Here is a 13,564-nt window from a genome sequence, read left to right on the forward strand (position 1 = left end):
CGTGACCCTACAGGGCAGAGTAGAAGAGGCCCTATGGGTTTCCGAAGCTGCAAATCCTTTTCAATAACAGAAAGCCTCATCCTTCTCCTAGGGGGTGACTGGCAGGCTTGAACTACTGACTGTGTAGTTAACAGCCCAAGACGTAGCTCACTATACCACCAGGGCTCCTTGCTTGTTTCATAGGCAGACACCAAATAAGTCCGCTCGTGCCCTCTGAGGTCAGTTACATTTCCCCAGGTTTTCTCAGGTTGTCAACAGCCAGTCAGATGTGCCCACCATGGCATAATGGTTCGGTACTCCGTGGCTAGCTGAGAAGTTAGCAGTTCAAACCCACCTAGAAACTCCTTGTGGGAAAAGATGGAGACTACCTGGTGATCTGCTCCAAGGATTGTAACCTAGAAAAGCCCCATGGGGCAATTCCGCGGCATCACATGGGGCCATGCTATAAGTCAGAACCTTCGCAGTAACATTTTTTTTTTCTGCGCAAGCTCCATTTTATTAAGTAGGATTTTGCAGTGGAACTGGGGCGCTTAAAAAATTGGACCGCCTGGGCCCAGGGCGGCTCTCTAGCTCCTCCCCGCCAAGATCTCTGAGACAACAGCTGGGTATCAAATGACTAGACTTTATCTGAAGGAAAGGTACAAATGGAAGAATGGAGGTGGATGCCTGGGTACAATTTCTAGAAAAGGGACAGGTCTACCCAACATGCATGCGCTGCCTTGGTGACTTGGGGAAGGCCGGGCTGCCGTTTAGCTTTCTCCATCACTGTCTCCCAGGGTATGCTTGTCGAAGAGATACTCGGCCAGGCCGGAATCTGGGGCCCCTATCTTGCGCAGGTTGGTGACGTAGTCGCCCAGCTGTTGATGGATTTCACCTGCTCATCCAGGTAATGTGTCTCGATGAAGTCACAGAGATGGGGGTCGTTCTTTTCCGTGGCCAGTTGGTGCAGATCCAGCAGAGACTGGTTGACGTTCTTTTCCAGGTGCAGGGCACACTCCATGGCCTTGAGCCTGCTATTCCAGTCGTCACGGTCTGGTTTCTTGATATCCTGGAGGAAAATCCGGCCCCCTCGTTGGTTCTGCAGCTTCATCAGTTTCTCGGTGTGCTCTCTCTCCTCGTGAGACTGGTGCAGAAAGTATTTGGCAAAGTTCTTCAGAGCCACGTCATCCCGGTCGAAGTAGTAAGACATGGAAAGGTAGACGTAGGAGGCGTAGAGCTCCAGGTTGATCTGGCGGTTGATGGCGGCCTCCGAGTCCTGGTTGTAGTTCTGGCGCACCTGCGAGGGAGACGCGGTCATGGCGGCGGTGGAGGCCTGGGGGCGTCGAGAGTGCGGCGGAGAGGAGGTGCTGGGCGGCCGGTGGGCGGGGGAGGCTGGCGAGCGCCGGTTCCGTTCAAGCACTGTTGAAGCAGGACACCACGGCGGCTCTGAGGAGAACGTCTCCGCAGTAACATTTTAATTGGAAAGACTACTTAACTCTACAGGAGGTCATGGCACCTATGGGGTGCTCAATAAAAGCTCAGGGACGGCCATTCCTAGCCAGCAGGGGTGTAGCTTCTCCAGCCAGACTACTACGTTCCCGGGCTCCAATGGCTAGTGCTGGTGGCATGGTGAACCCCTTGCCTGCGTGAACCCACGGTCCTTCCTCAGGAGAAAAGGGAAGCTTTTTGCTCCTGTCAGGATTTCCCACCTTGGGAGCCCACAGGGACAGTTCTACTGTTTTATAGGGTCCCTGAGTCAGAGTGGATTCGATGGCCGTGAGTTCGGTTTTGTTTCAGAGTTTTGTCAGATTGGTAAGTGTTTTCAGCTTTCTGGGTCCATGAATCTATTCTGAAAGATCCTTCTCATCCAGACTCATTGCCCTCAATCTGCTTCCGACTCTAGGACTGTCTAGCACAGATCAGAACTGCGGAGAGACTGAATCTTCACGGGAGCAAGACCACCATGTCTTTCTCCCATGGAGCAGCTGGCGAGTACAACCCACCCACCTTTAACCACTGTGCCACTTGGCCTTTTTCCTGGAGGGTCATCACGACCACTAAACGAACTCAGGCACCTCCAATGTTGGAAAGTGTATTCGATGCATTATCAACTATCATTCGTTTGTGACCCTTCCTAATCAGTCCCCTGCCGGAAACAGACAGCGACAGCAGCACAGTGCTTCCTCCCCACTCTGTACCTCCAGCAGCATGGTGGACAGCTCCTCTGAGGGGCCCTGGGGTTGTCAGGAACCACTGCGTACTGACTGGCCGGTGGTTATGTCTCCAGGCATAGCCTCAGGGCCCTGTCCCTGTCAACCTGGCCTCTCCTATGGGCAGGAGGGGCTGGCGAGCTCATTGTGTACGTAACCTCTCACCTGGAACAGCAGGCACCGAGCAATCAGATGCCGGAGTCACTGTCCTTAGAGCAGTCATGGCTATCTGCTGTGGAATCTTCCAGACTGCCCAGCTGGCAGGGCAGGGACTGCCCTAGAACCCAGTGAGGCCCTGCTCCAGGAGCCTGCTGGAGTTCATTTACTCAAGCTACTTTGTGTCCTTGCCTAACAAAGGGATTAGATCATCTCTAACTTCCCCTCTCAGTTGGATACTTTGTTTCAATATCTATCCCAGCGGCTCTCAACCTGAGGGATGCCACCTCACTGGGGGTCTAACAACGAACAACTCTTTACAGGGGCCCGCCTGATTCATAACAGTAGCAAAATGGCACTTACGAAGTAGCAACAAAGATTGTATGCTGTGTGTGGGGGGGTCACCACCACATGGGGTCCCACAATTAGGAAGGTGGTAGCGCCCATTGTCAGAAAGTTCTTTTTAAAACAGTTTTATTGGCATATAACACACATATCATACAATTCAATAATTAAATCATATCCAGAAGACCAATTTGTCATTCTTACATGAAAGTTCTTATATGGAGCTGAAACGGGTACCTGGTAGCTTTGAACCTTTGAGCCTAATGTGGCTCATGGACACCACACACGTTCAGTCCAGTCTTGTCCCCACTGAGAACTGTTATCATGCGACATGCTCATGAATTCTGGAGCCAGACTTCAAACTCAGGTCTGTCTGACCACAGCCTGCTCTCCGCTCAGGCATGAAACAAGCTTCGTGGGGACGGACCGTGTTGGTCTTACTTGCGGAAGAGCCTTCTGTTTTTTGGGGCCCATCACTTCTGACAAGGGGAGCCAGGTCTCTCCGCTTCTCTGGAGACACCTGAGGTCTGCATTCAGCTTGCAACACGGAACCTTGCCCTCAAGAGCTTGTACTCTTATAAAAAGCCGAGCAGAGAGGATTTAAAGAAGTTATGGCCTAACCATCAATCTCCACTGTATGCCTCCACCCCACTTTCCCTCCTGCTTTGAACAGAGCTCTTTTGGATCATCCGTGCATACTTATTTGAAGGTCGTCTTCAATACTCTGACAAAGAAGAGTGGAAAACAAATGAACCGATGGAGAAATAGTTCCATTCTTTTCCGTTGACTACTGCGAATCTGAAGGGAATTTTCCAGAAGCCAAGCAAGCCCTTTAAACGGCCTGCCCTACTTGCTGTGTATTCACTTACCTAACCCCCTTTGGGATCTTTTTAATTTGGAGCATGTCCTACCCGGGTTCTTTGCTTTTCAGTCTGTGACATTCACATAAAATATATATATGTGTGTTGTGTTAGACAGGGTTCTCTAGAGAGACAAAACCAGATTGCTAGTAATTTTATATATATTTAGATAGATACATAACACAAGAAATAAAGAATTAAATTATAAAGCAGTACAAATGGCTCAATACCATTCAAATGTGTTAGGCAGTTGTGAGACACTGGCAGTCCTGTAGAGAGATTCAGGCTCTCCTGGCACAGGCAGCAAACAGCAAGGCAGGTCACCAACAGTCAGTCCCCAGCTCAAGAGATGTAAATTCCGATTGCGTGGCGAAGCAGGTCTTGAAGGAACCTCAAATTACAGTGACACAGTCTATAGGTTAGGTGTCCCATAGGTAGTGTAGCTTGCAAATTGAGGCACAGAACAAGCAAGGCAGCCACACACTGGTCTAATGATCAAAGAGCGAGAGACAAGATAGGTGAAGCTCGCCAAGCCATTTATCTCTCCACCCTTCAATTAATCCCACATGTGTTTATCAGTCATGCTGGCACAATAAACTAACTATCATTTATCTATCTATCTATCTATCTATCTATCTATCTATCTATCTATCTATCTATCGGGTGAGTAGGTACTAAATACCCAAGGTAAAGAGTGCGCATAAGAAAATCTTCCAAGCACACCGGCCAGTGCGATCACGAGGTGCCAAGGGAGCAGGTATAAGGCATCATGCAAAAAAAAAAAAAAGAATATGTGTGTGTGTATGTATGTGTATATGTGTGTATATGTATATATGTATATGTATATGTATATATATACCATATTAAATGAAGGGGGAAGTGCAGAGTGGAGACCCAAGGCCCAAGTGTCGGCCAATGGAGATCCCCTCATAGAGGGGTTTAGGAGAGGAGATGGGTTAATTAGGGTGCGAGGTAGTACCGATGAAGAACACAGCTTTCCCCCAGATCCTGGATGCTTCCTCCCCCCAACTACCATGATCCAAATTCTACCTTGCAGGCCTGGATAGGACAGAGGCTGTACACTGGTACATATGAGGGCTGGAGGTACAGGGAATCCAGGGTGGATGATACCTTCAGGACCAAGGGTGTGAGGGACGATGCTGGGAGAGTGGAGGGTGAGTGGGTTGGAAAGGGGGAACTGATTACAAGGATCCACATGTGACCTCTTCCCTAGGAGAGGGACAGCAGAGAAGGGGGGGAAGGGAGACTCCGGACAGGGCAAGATATGACAAAATAACGAGGTATAAATTACCAAGGGCACATGAGGGAGGGGGTAAAGGGGAGGGAGGGGAAAAAAAAGAGGACCTGATGCAAGGGGCTTAAGTGGAGAGCAAATGCCTTGAGAATGATTGGGGCAGGGAATGTATGGATGTGTTTTATACAATTGATGTATGTATATGTATGGATTGTGATAAGAGCTGTATGAGTCCCTAATAAAATGTAAAAAAAGAAAAGAGGAGAAAAATGATTAGGGCAAAGACTGTACAGATGTGCTTTATACAATTGATGTATGTATATGTATGAACTGTGATAAGAATTGTATGAGCCCCAATAAATTGTTAAAAAAAAAAAAAGAAACCTCATCTGTAATACAATACAGAGATAATTAAAAAAAAAAAAGAAAGAAAAGAAAAGAAAATCTTCCTCCTGCTCTAGTGCCCAGGCACCCAGTTCTCTGCTGAGGAGTCAGTCAAGTTTGCCAGTCTTTCTCATTTAATCCACCCAGAGTTGTTCAGTTCTCTGTAAAAACACACACACACACACACACACACACACACAAACTCACGTGTTGAGTCGATTTCAACTCATTGCCAGTCTCTAGGGCAGGGTTAAACTCCCCTGGGAGGGTTTCTGAGACTGTACTCTTTGCAGGAGTAGAAAGCCTCACCTTGCTCCTGTTGAGTGGCTGGTGGTTTTGAACTGCTGGCCTTGTGGTTAGCAGCCCAACGATTATACGACTAGGACTCCCGCCTGCCCTCACAATCCAAAGATATGCACATATTTTATGCTTTTTAAAGACAAACGTACAATATGCAATGTTTAGTTTTATTTATTTCGATGGCAAGGATAAGGGGCTTCAGAATGTTTATGAACAATTGTATCATCGTTTTTATTCAAAAATTTCACTGGTTGTTTAAAGAACCCTTGTATATCCGAAAAAGAAAAGATACATCTTGAATATTGGTGAGTATTAGGTGGCTCTGCCATCCCATCCCCCCACCTATAATATGAAACTCTGAGTCACCACCAATCACCCCACTGGCCCATGGTCTAGGTCAATACCCAGCAGTCCCCTCAGTGCAACCTCTGAGCCTCCCTTCCAACGTGAACAGAGTGGGCCCCTCACAAAGGGCACCTTTCACACTGTGGAAAAAGGAGTTGCTGTGTGGTCCATGAGTGTCCCTGTGATCTGGTCTTGGGTGCCTCTGGCCAGCTTGATGGACTGCACCTGCCTGGAGGCTAGGGTGGCTGTGTGACAGGGCCAGAGCAGGTGGAGACACCCCATCTTCTGATATTTCAAGAAAGTAATGTAGTTACTGGTCCACCACAGGAGCCTGATTGTGCTATGGGTTAAGCATTGGGTTACTAACCAAAAGGTGGACTGTTCGATCCCACCAGCTGCTCTCCAGGAGACAGATGAGGCAGTCTGATGCCATGAAGATTGACAGCCTCAGAAACCCCAGGGAGCAGTTCTACTATGTTCTCAATGGCAGTTCATGGGTGCGACTCACACAACAGTGTTCATTGAAGCCTTGCTCACAGTATCCAAGAGATGGAAACCGCCCAAATGCCCATCAACAGATGAGTGGGTACACACAACGCAGTAAAGCCGTGCATTTAACCATAAAGAGAAATGAAGCTCCCAGGCACTGTTTTCACATCATCTTCCGCAGTCAGTGAATCTGTGTGGCCCACCTCCTGGAGTTCCTGAATTCCCAAGACATGGGAGAATGAGTGTCTTTCTCCCGCCTCCAGAGTCTTAACATTCTATTTTAATTTGTAGCCTCTCTTCTCACGCTCGTTTCTCTTCTACCATAAAGATTCGATTTTACAATCAAATCACCATAAAACAGCTATACAAATTAGAAGGTGACTTTTTTGGAGGTGGATTTGGAGTCTTGAGGAACTTAGCTGTATAACCTTCGGAGACTTAAAAAAGAGCAGCAACAACAAACTATCACGTTTCCTTGTGGAAAATGGAAACAACTTGCTGGGTTGGGAGAATTAGGTCAAATTAGACACCATTTGTGTGTGTGTGTGTGTAGATAAAGATATAGATAGATATATGAATGAGGGAGCTTCAAAAAGTTCAACAACAAAAAAAGAATGAAAAGATAATAGAACTTGGCTGAGGTCTACCCCAACGGGGACTTTTCTTGTAGACCCACCCCATTGGAAATGCTTCCAAATAGCTATGTGGTTTGCTTGACTCAGAACTATTATTTGGATCTGTGAGAAAACCTGTATTGTCTTAATTAGCGCTCTCAATAGGGCCATGATGAGTCAGAGTCCACTGAAAGACAGTGAGCTTTGAGTTTTTAATTTTACCCATGTTCTGATATCCATCACAATGGCAGCACCCCCCACACAATGGCTAAACAGAACTAGACAAAATTCAAGATGAAAGGGTTTACAAAGGAAGTCAAGAGGTTGTAATGCCCATGAGAAATGCTCAGGATAGAGTTGTTCATCAGGCCATGTTACAAAGTTCTTTTAGGTCTGCTAATACATGCCCAAAGGGGCATACCACTCCGCTGTAAGCCTCAGTTCAAACCCTATGGGTCAGCAAACCCACCTCCCTGAACTAAGTGCCTAGGAGAGCCACCCCACTCCAGTAAACCTCAGCCCAGACACACTCAGCTCCACTGCAGGGGTTAGTAAGCCCAACTTTCCCATTTAGGTGCCCACAGACACCCCATTCCACAAACGAGCCTCCTGCACAAAAGCACTGAGTTTTCCTTGCTCCATGGGCTGGGAAGCCCATGTGCTCTGCTCCTTGTTCTGCTGCTGCTGCTTCTCTGATGTTACAGCTGTCTTCTGGATGCAGGAGATACACGGCACAGGGATCTTGGGTTCAGAAGACTCGTTCCACTCCTGACTCTTGCTGGTAATGACATAACTTTAACCTCCTGCTTCTTAGAGGGCTCCTTTGATATACACCAGGATGGCATTCCAGGGAACCCTGTTTACAATTCCCCACAGGTGTACCTTACCTTATCAGTATCACCCTCTACCTTCTTACTAGATACATCCAGGAAAAGGTGGTTTGTTGGGAGACTTTGGGTAGAAGAGCCACATTAAATAAACCTCTGCCCCTTCCAAACCATAAGGCGAATTTGCTAATAGTATGAAAGATCTAATAGGTGCATGCTTTTGACGTTAGGTATCGGTATAGTCTACAGATGTACACCCTGGGAAAGTTTAAATTGGTTTCAAATGTCATCTTTCAGTGTCCTGGTATAGTTCACATGATAAAATTAATTGTTCAACAGACATGAACTCAACTTCATTCTGATGGAGAAAAAGATAACCCAAAATGTCCACAAACTTTCTAATGCCTCTGTGTGTGTGTGTGTGTGTAGCCTAGTTTGGAAATATGTTAGGAAAACAGCCACTTGGAAGTTTTGTTTAAAAATTTTTTAAAAATCAATTTAGAATGCATGAATATTAGCTTTCTATTGTTGCTGTAGATTATCATACAGTTAGTGGTTCCATCCAACAAAAATTTACTACCTTGATGCAAATTGTTAATTATGATTACTGATATGGTCAATAATCTTGTAAGGGTGGTACCATGATCATCACGATCAAGTGTACATTTTCTCAACTCTCTGCCATTGAATCGATTCCAAATCAGCAACCCTCAAGAGCAGAGTAGAACCGCCCTGGCGGGTTTCTGAGGCCGTAAATCTCTCCCAGAGCGGATGCCTCATCGTTCTCCCTCAGAGGAGGGTCCAAACTGCTGACCTTGCCTTTTAAGCAGGTCAGCTTGTAACCCACTAGCCGCCAGGGCTCCTCAACTGCCCCACCAGGGCTCTTGGGTTTATGAATTGCTCTGCTCACTTGATTTTTAATTCCAAACGTTCCGCACGACACCACACTGATATTCTTTTGTGGAGCTTGCCGGCAATTCTAGGCCCGCCAGGCACCTGTCAAAAACATTCATCGCATTCACAATAAAAAGTCTAAGCAAAGGGGGGGGAAGGGAAAATGAGCTGATTTCAGGAACCCAAGTGGAAAGCCAATTTTGAGAATGATGAGGGCAACGCATGTATAAGGGTGCTTTACTCAATTGATGTATGTATGGATTGTGATAAGAGTTGTATGAGCCCCAATAAAATGATTTATTAAAAAATTCCACCATAATAGGGGCTTCAAATAGTACGAAATTGAATTAAAAGATAATGGAATGTGAAAAACAAAGTCTAAGCAAAACAGAAATTTTTTTCCTACTTTTTATTTCTTCAGACACCTACAAGGAATTGCTTGATTTAGCCTGTTTTCAGTTATAATTAACCAGGGCCGCAATAAAGTTAAAACGGTTAAATAAAGTAAAAGGGGTGCAGCCTTAAACGAAGATTCTAGGCGAGCGTTTTCGCAGCGTCTAAACTTTGACACGTGGCTTTGCCGTTGCCAGGAGGCGCTAAGAGCGTGACGCAGAGACTAACGCCCGCGGGACTACATTTCCCAGGATGCCGCGCGCCACACGCCACGTGACCGCCGGCTCAGGCGCACTCCGCCGTCCGGTCCCTAGCAGCATTCTCCGCGCTTCCCTCTTTCCTGCGGCCCTGGTCGCTGGCAGCCGCCGAGAGCCGAGCCAGAGCCGCGGGGCGCTCGCGGAGGAGCGCGAGTTGCAGAGACGTGGACACATGGAGGCCTGAGCCGGCGTGCGCCACTCGGGGCTGCGGCGACGCCTCTCCCGGCCACCCGCCTGTCCGCCGTGGAGCTGGGAGCGCTCCCCCGCCGGCCGAGACAGGTGGGCTGCGTGGCCTGACGCCCCTTGTCAGCGGCCCGGCGACACCGTCCTGCAGCCCGGTGAGCGCCGGGACTGAGGGGCGGCTCCGCCGGCGGCCGGAGAAGGTCCCTTCCCGGCCGGCGGGCCCCGCGCGAGGGCGGGCCTGCCTCTGAGGGCCGGAGAGCGGCTGCCGCCCACCCCCTTTCGGGGCGGCCGTGCCCGGAGCCCGGGCTGCGGGCATGGGTGCCCGAGACACGGGCGCGCCTGCCCGGCGGGAGTGGGGAGGACGCCGAACAGACCGGAGATGCTTCCGGAGGTGGGGCGTTGTCGGTCTCCCGATGGGCGTGTGATCAGCTGGGTTAGCAGTAGTTTGGGGAGTGTGTATACGTGTGTACGTGCGCGTGTGTTTTCCTCCCAAGTATATTTTGTTAATGAGATCTAGCACACCTACTGCTAAAATCCACCCTTCAGAAGCACAGTGAAAGTACAAGGCAGTGGCGTTCGGAGTGTCCACGAGGTTAGGCACGTTTCGTCAACCCCCCACCCCGCTGCGCCAGTTCCAGAAACCAGACCCCTCAGCGGCTGCTCTCAGTCCCCCTCCAGCCCCCGACACCCCTAGTCTTGGATTTGCCTGATCAAGTGTACCTGGAGGGCAGAGTCGCGGGGTTGGAGGGGAGAGGGCTCTAAAGCGGATAGGATTGGAAACAAGTTTGGGAAACGTCCGTGATCGGTGAGTTCCATTTTCCTACGACCGTTTGGAAGCCCTCCCATGCGAAAGCGGAGATGGGCTGGTTTTAATCGGGTCAGCACACAGGTCACCCTGGAGAGACGGGGCAGAGGCCGGACAGGGGAGTCGTTGAAGAAGGGGAGATGGAGCCCGGGTTGACAAGTGTCGTTTACCCGAAGGTCTGCACGTTGGTTCCCTCGAGGTGAAAATCGAAGGGAGGATGGAAAGTATGACTGTGGATTTCTAGATAGTGATCCTCCTTGGCTGTCTTTTACTTCGTCTTAAGCAAGTTCATAGCATGCGCGTTCTGCAGTGAAGAACCAACATGGTAGACAAGGTTTGTTAGTTTCCAGGGCTGGAGTAGAGGAGACTAATTGATGAAACAGAAGGAAACAATTAGTTGCAATTGGCAAGGCTACAGAAAGGGACTCCACTCTTAAATAAGTTGTTTCTATTGTTAAGATAGATCAAGGGCTTTTTGCGGGGTTGCTTTGTTTGAACATGGAAAAGTTCAAATACATGAAAAGTAGGATAGCGTAGTCTGCCTCCCTATCTCCATTACCCAGCATCATCAGTTAACTCTCCTGGCCAGTTTTATTTCCTTCTGTATCCGGAGCGCTGGCATGGTCTCCTGGACTGCTAAAGGCAGGTCAGCAATTTGAACCGAAGGGGAGAGAAAGGAGGTTGTTTGCTCCAATAAAAATTTACAACCCTGGAAGCCGTATATAGAGAGCATCAATATGAGTCAGAACTGACTTGATGGCAGTGGTCTTTTGGGTTTAAAAAATTTATTTGAAAATAAATCGTAGGCATTTTTAAAAATGGTGTGGCTGAGTCATCTGACATCTAACTTCACAAGGAAGCCTGAGAATCACCATCCTTGAGCTCCAGGCTGATTCCCATGAAAGAGAGGTCAGAGTATACCTCCTCTCCCCCTTTCTACCAATTCTGATCCCAGTGTCTTTGCCCTCTCCCCCCAGGCACTCTGTTCTTTTGTATTTACAGATTCCATGGAGTAGGATGTGGTCCTCTGTTTTTGAGTGGGATGGTGGTCAGGAAAGCTCTCTTCTACAATGTCTTGGGATAGATTGCTGAATCTTAATAGGTGATTTTTATCAGCTAATAGAAATGCAATTCAAGTGTCCTCTTTCACTTAGGGTTGTTAATGGAGCTAGAGAGCACTGTTCCACTGAAGGATCCCTGGTGGTGTAGTGGTTACAGTTAGGCTGCTAACAGGAAGGTCGGCGGTTCAAAACTATCAGCTGCTCCGTGGGAGAAAGATGACACTTTGGACTCCTGTGAGGAATTGGCCTCGGAAACCCACAAGGCTTACAGGACTACTGTGAGCTGGAATCGACTCTATGGCAGTGGGTTTGGTGTTCGAATACACACATAGAGGGGAGTACCCACGGCACTTGCAGAGTGAACAAGTAGGAAAGCAAGCAATATGACAGACAACATGTAAAGTTTTATATCATTGTTACGGGCGGGGGCGGGGGGGGGGGAGAGGGAGAGTGTATGTAATAAATACTTAGAGCTGCTGGGCATTCCTGTTCCACGCCTCAGAGGAGAGGCGGGACTCTTGGTCCCAGTGGGAGAGAGAGAGGTACCCTCAGTTCATTGTGACAAAAAGATGCCATTAAAGTAAGAAAACACCTTCAGACAGACTGTGCTCCTGTGAGACTTGGACTTGAAGTCTTGTCTAAAGTTCTCCTCCCATGACCCAGCTGGACATGGTTTAAGGCTATTGGCCTGAAAAGCAGGGCAGTAAGATGGCCTGTTCCCGGGCAGGCTGGAGAGACAGTGAAGGATTTCAAGAACTCTTCCAGTTGAGTACCCTGCTTTCTGATGGGGTTCCACTTTTCAGCTTAGCTGTTGAAGCCTTGAGCTGCCCCAGTGTGAAGGCCCTGGCTCCCTAGTGGCAGTGTGCCGTAGTGTACCATTTCTTAGTGACATAAAAGTGAAATCAAACCCATTACTGTAGAGTAGATTTTGACTCAAAATGTGACCCTCTCAGATAGAGTAGATTTGCTCCATAGAATTTTCTAGGACATCAATTTTTATGGGAGTGGGGAACCTCATTTTGCTCCCACAGAGCCGCTGATGGGATTGAACTCTGGACCTCTCCATTAGCAGTCTGGCGCTTAATCCATGGATCTACCCGGATTCCTTAGTAAGTGGCATTAAACAAACACCTAACACATTGCTTTTGAGTTTATTCTGAGTGATAGTCACGCTATAGAGCAGCGGTTCTTAATATGTGGGTCGCGACCCCTTTGGGGGTCGAGCTCCCCTTTCACAGGTGTGGCCCACCACCATCGGAAAACACATTTCCATGGTCTTAGGGACGGAGGCACAGCTTCTCTGTGTCTCCAGGTGGGTCCGCCCACACGCAGAGACGCCCACAGACGAGTACCCAGCGGGAGGACTGTTACCCATGCTACACCATGCTTCCTGACAAAATCTCATTTATTTGTCATTAGAAATATTTCACAATATATAATTACATATTGTTTTTGTGATTCATCACTATGCTTGAATTATGTTCAATTTGTAACAATGAAAATACATCCTGCATATCAGATATTTACATGATTATTCATAACAGTAGCAAAATGACAGTTATGAAGTAGCAATGAAAATAATTTTATGGTGCGGGGGGTGGGGGGTTCACCCCCACGTGAGGACCTATGTGAAAGGGTCCTGGCAGCATGAGGAAGGCGAGAACCCCTGCTATGGAGGGTTTTGAGGAGCACACAGCGGCCTCTCTCTCCCCTGGGGCAGTAGGCAGTTTGAACTGCTGTGGCCCTTGCAATAGCAGCAACATGTAATCCACTCTGCCCTTAGTGCTCTACCGGATGTGAGGACTCCGGCTTTTAGCTTTGTTTCCCCTACCAGCTTCTTAGTGGAGCCCTGGTGCTCTAACTTGAAGTTCTTGTCAATAGCTTGTAATTACGCTCAGGTCACTATCCCTAGGAAAAATACTGCCAAGCTAGTAGGAGTGGGAACAGCTTTACAAATAGGCCTTTTCAGAAAACACTGCATTTTCCCAATCCTTTGGGGCAGTTTGGTTGTACTGTCAGTATTTTCTCCAGTTTTCATCATAGGGCTGCTAGTGCTCCAGCATCTTTTGTTTGTTGTGTGACTTGTAAATTTCCCTTTCTGATTCAGGATTGAGTCCGTTCTGGATCTTGACAATTCCTCTAGAAAACCTTCACCTTTCTCTTCCGTCCGGGTTAGATTTCCCGATGAGTAATGGGGCTTGAGAAGT

General features: G+C 48.1%; 1 protein-coding gene and 1 pseudogene across 5 annotated transcripts in view; one reads left to right on the forward strand and one right to left on the reverse strand.

Moving 5' to 3' along the window:
• Positions 1–597: 597 nt before the first annotated feature.
• LOC142427795 (ferritin heavy chain pseudogene) lies at positions 598–1,410 on the reverse strand (annotated as a pseudogene).
• A 7,940-nt stretch (positions 1,411–9,350) lies between these two features.
• The window catches only part of DYM (dymeclin), a 296,719-nt gene continuing 292,505 nt past the window's right edge, over positions 9,351–13,564 (forward strand). For 2 of the 5 annotated variants that reach the window (XM_075532630.1, XM_075532631.1), the window contains exon 1: positions 9,351–9,646. The gene's annotated coding sequence lies outside the window, so the exon portion shown is untranslated. Of the gene's footprint in view, positions 9,647–10,274; positions 10,297–13,564 lie in introns of those variants that run through there. The other 3 variants (XM_075532626.1, XM_075532627.1, XM_075532629.1) reach the window with 3 other exon arrangements.

The sequence above is a fragment of the Tenrec ecaudatus genome, chromosome 15, assembly GCF_050624435.1.
Source record: "Tenrec ecaudatus isolate mTenEca1 chromosome 15, mTenEca1.hap1, whole genome shotgun sequence".
Classification (NCBI taxonomy): Eukaryota; Metazoa; Chordata; class Mammalia; order Afrosoricida; family Tenrecidae; genus Tenrec; species Tenrec ecaudatus.